Source organism: Pseudophryne corroboree, chromosome 9 (assembly GCF_028390025.1).
Source record: "Pseudophryne corroboree isolate aPseCor3 chromosome 9, aPseCor3.hap2, whole genome shotgun sequence".
Classification (NCBI taxonomy): Eukaryota; Metazoa; Chordata; class Amphibia; order Anura; family Myobatrachidae; genus Pseudophryne; species Pseudophryne corroboree.
The window spans coordinates 112,841,599-112,846,429 of record NC_086452.1 but is presented as its reverse complement, the minus strand read 5'-3'; the positions used below and the strand labels follow the sequence as shown (position 1 = coordinate 112,846,429).

Genomic DNA, 4,831 nt, shown 5'->3' with positions numbered 1-4,831 from the left:
GAATGGGTTAGATAAATTCCTAATGGATAAGGATATCCAGGGTTATGGTGCATAGTCGCGCATTATAGTTACTACAAAAAGGGATAAAATGCAATGGCTGACATCAGCATCAGTCAAAAATTTTAGACAAATCATCATGCATAGGAGACCACAAATAGGTTGAACTCGATGGACAATTGTCTTTTTTCAACCTCAGATACTATGTTACTAAGGTGTTGGTCTGGAGCAAATTTGAGCCCCTTACTTAGAACCGAGCGTTCTGCTGTTAATAATTATTTTTGAGAATTGTTGATGACCCCTGTGTCAGAAGGTTTTTCCTTTTTTAGGGGGAACTGTAATCCACCTCTTGTTCCTCGTCTGTGCCAAAACCTCTTTTTTTGCCTTGTGGGGAATCCAACCTCGTATGGAGTTCTTCCTTCCAATGGCGGGGCGGAATGGTCGGGCGTCTTCCCAATCTGTACCCTAGAAAATGGCGTTTACTGTTGATCTCTGGGGATGGAGATCTTAACACTTCTGATCTATCAGTAAAAAGGGTTTTTCCTACATTTGACCTTGCCAGTGAGAGCCTTAAAAAAGAATGGGAACATGCTCTCCTCAAATGCTCCAATGATCTAATATTTGTGCATATTCTCAGCCCTTACAAGCTGTTCATCTGTCTTCAAACACATAGATGCTGCCTATGTGTATTAGTAGTATACTGTATAAGCAAATTCCATGCACTGTTTTTTCATGCCTATTAGTGATAGCTTCAATCTTGTAGCTTTCTGAGTACTATAATGAATCTGTAAATACTCTTATTTGCTCCAAGAGGTATTTTGAACCTGTATGGTATCAAATAGGCATTGGGAGCAAAATCAGGATATATTGTTAAGTACGGCCGTCAAGTGTAGAGAGAATTTCCAGCTGCTTATTTCTCAGCAAAATTGCTACTTAATTGTGTGCACTCATTTCCACTGTGGGTATCAAGTAATATCCTCAGCTGTTACTTGCTGTTTTCTTCATCTCACTCTAGCCTCCCTGATATGATGTATAAATTATATTATTTGTTACAAAACGCATCAGGCTTTAGAGGCTTATAGATAGTGAGAAATAGTTTTGGTGCGTGTGACATAAATTGTCTGAGGCCATTGTATTTGTGATTGCTTAATAATTATTACAGCAACAGGATTGATATAATTGTAGCCTTATTATCACCACCCTCCTTTTTCCCGGCTATGCAAGCGGATACCCCTGCATAGAAATCCCTGTATATGCTTACTGTTCTTACCATAATTTTGTCCACATTCATAGTGGATGCCCTGGTACTTGATTACTGTATATGATCAATTTTGCCAGAATTTCATCTCTAAGGACATGAGATCCAGATATCTCACACACGATTGATTTAGATAATCATTGTGGCAATACGGGTATTGGGATTGACTGAACGGGCAGATTAAAATTGCGGACATACCCCACTGGAGATGCCCGATCTCGTCTGATCTTGGAAGCCAAGCAGTGGAGGGCCGGGTCAGTACTCGGATGGGAGACCACCCTGGAACACCCTGGTACTGCAAAATATTCTTCTGCCCGATCTAGAGTGATCCCTAATAATACCAATTAGGACTCGGTTTTGTATGACTTATGATTCAATTCTCTACGACTAAATAATCCTGAATAGGATTGCTGTAGAATAAATGATGGTCATACACTTTACAGAAGTGCTACTGTGATCTCAGTAAAACCACGAGGCCAGAGATTCTAACTTCCGGTTCTCATAGTGGTATTGAAAACCACCATAATTATATAGAATATTGTGTTATATTTTCGCGTAGCTACACCATTTATTTATAATGCACTCCGACAATTATCTTTTTTAACAATTAATTAATAAAATCATGTTTTATCAGTATTGATTAATATATACCCAATCCTCTGAATTGTGTGCTCCCACACAAGAGTCTACTTTCCAACTCTCTTCTGTTGGTTTCCTTTAGTCTATACCCCCATTTGACTCTAGGGAGCACCACTGATAGCAACAAATATTTGCAAAAAAAGTTTTTTCCTTTGCATTAGGTTGCTGTATCTATAACGCAATATAGCGTCATAAATCAGTTCTTTCAGAGGTCATTAGTAATCCATTGTAAGACTAGTGCGGCCCAAAAAAAACTTTCCTTTCAAACCAGATTTTGACTGTTAATTCAGTCTTCGTGGGACACCAGCACAGTCACACTATCATTTGTTTTTTTGTGGCGGGACTCTTTCCTTCTCTTAGGATACTCTGCCCCATTTAACTTAATTTCATACAAGGAGTTGCGCAGTGTATTTTAGTATGAGTTTCAATTTAAAGCAAGAGCTAAGTTCAAGACGGAAAAATAAGGACAACTTAGACGATATTTTTCCCAGTGACCTGGTAGACACTGGACCCCACATTAGTTGGGAGGAGGACTTTCACAAATTGGATTCCACATTACGTAAACAAATCAGAACCAATTGGGATCTAACCATTTTAGAAAACTATATAAAAAACAAAATATCCCCACGTGGTCTCCGCCCAAGGGTTTTTCCTACATTTGACCTTGCCAGTGAGAGCCTTAAAAAAGAATGGGAACATGCTCTCCTCAAATGCTCCAATGATCTAATATTTGTGCATATTCTCAGCCCTTACAAGCTGTTCATCTGTCTTCAAACACATAGATGCTGCCTATGTGTATTAGTAGTATACTGTATAAGCAAATTCCATGCACTGTTTTTTCATGCCTATTAGTGATAGCTTCAATCTTGTAGCTTTCTGAGTACTATAATGAATCTGTAAATACTCTTATTTGCTCCAAGAGGTATTTTGAACCTGTATGGTATCAAATAGGCATTGGGAGCAAAATCAGGATATATTGTTAAGTACGGCCGTCAAGTGTAGAGAGAATTTCCAGCTGCTTATTTCTCAGCAAAATTGCTACTTAATTGTGTGCACTCATTTCCACTGTGGGTATCAAGTAATATCCTCAGCTGTTACTTGCTGTTTTCTTCATCTCACTCTAGCCTCCCTGATATGATGTATAAATTATATTATTTGTTACAAAACGCATCAGGCTTTAGAGGCTTATAGATAGTGAGAAATAGTTTTGGTGCGTGTGACATAAATTGTCTGAGGCCATTGTATTTGTGATTGCTTAATAATTATTACAGCAACAGGATTGATATAATTGTAGCCTTATTATCACCACCCTCCTTTTTCCCGGCTATGCAAGCGGATACCCCTGCATAGAAATCCCTGTATATGCTTACTGTTCTTACCATAATTTTGTCCACATTCATAGTGGATGCCCTGGTACTTGATTACTGTATATGATCAATTTTGCCAGAATTTCATCTCTAAGGACATGAGATCCAGATATCTCACACACGATTGATTTAGATAATCATTGTGGCAATACGGGTATTGGGATTGACTGAACGGGCAGATTAAAATTGCGGACATACCCCACTGGAGATGCCCGATCTCGTCTGATCTTGGAAGCCAAGCAGTGGAGGGCCGGGTCAGTACTCGGATGGGAGACCACCCTGGAACACCCTGGTACTGCAAAATATTCTTCTGCCCGATCTAGAGTGATCCCTAATAATACCAATTAGGACTCGGTTTTGTATGACTTATGATTCAATTCTCTACGACTAAATAATCCTGAATAGGATTGCTGTAGAATAAATGATGGTCATACACTTTACAGAAGTGCTACTGTGATCTCAGTAAAACCACGAGGCCAGAGATTCTAACTTCCGGTTCTCATAGTGGTATTGAAAACCACCATAATTATATAGAATATTGTGTTATATTTTCGCGTAGCTACACCATTTATTTATAATGCACTCCGACAATTATCTTTTTTAACAATTAATTAATAAAATCATGTTTTATCAGTATTGATTAATATATACCCAATCCTCTGAATTGTGTGCTCCCACACAAGAGTCTACTTTCCAACTCTCTTCTGTTGGTTTCCTTTAGTCTATCAGTAAACCTTTCTGACCTCCAATTAGGGGGGGGCACTATTGCATGGATTATTAAACCTATCTGAGTGACCTTCTCTTCTATATGAATGTGAAGAATCCCAATATTGGGAGGTTTGTTTCCTGGGTCTAGGATACCATTTTCTCTGGTATTCATCCCGAGAGGGCACATATCCTGCCCTTCTTCCAGAGTCGTCTCTTCTATGGGAATCTAGTCTCTGCCACCTACGATTGGATGGAAAGTCAATCTTTGGGGTATATCTCCTAAAACCCTTCTGTGTCTCTGCCTGATGATTTTCATTAAACCTATTATAAATCTGACCACTTGCATAGTCCTTTTTATCCCGTTGGATTTTTTTTTGTTTCCTAAGTATAATATCCTTTTCAAGATGATCAATTTTATATTGTAAATCCTTAATGTCCCTTGATATTCCTCACTTTCCTCAAATTTAGTAACAAAAGTCTCAATCTTCCTGAAACTTAACCATTTCCATTTTACGTTCACTTATGATTAAATTGATCAGCTTTCCAGAGCATTTATCTAATATCATAATCCATTTCTTTAAAAATGGCATATTATCACCCCCAAATGTAGGTAATTTAGAAATGCTTAACCCTCTTGGGATGCGCCCCACCTCTAAATATTTTTCCAGTGTCATAATATCATACCAGCTTCTCATTTTCTTGGACGCTAGTTTTTCCAATGAATTAAGATAGCTGAAATAATCATCATCTTCCTCCAATTGAAACACCTGCTCGTCTTCCACAAAAATATTTCTGGCTTTCTGGGACCTTTTGGTCCTATCTAAATCAATAGGCATCGCCCAGCAGCAATCAGGATGCTAAC

General features: G+C 38.4%; 2 pseudogenes; both read left to right on the top strand.

Moving 5' to 3' along the window:
* Positions 1-1,439: 1,439 nt before the first annotated feature.
* LOC134963843 (5S ribosomal RNA) lies at positions 1,440-1,559 on the top strand (annotated as a pseudogene).
* Positions 1,560-3,445: 1,886 nt separating this feature from the next.
* On the top strand, positions 3,446-3,565 carry LOC134963841 (5S ribosomal RNA; annotated as a pseudogene).
* Positions 3,566-4,831: the final 1,266 nt, after the last annotated feature.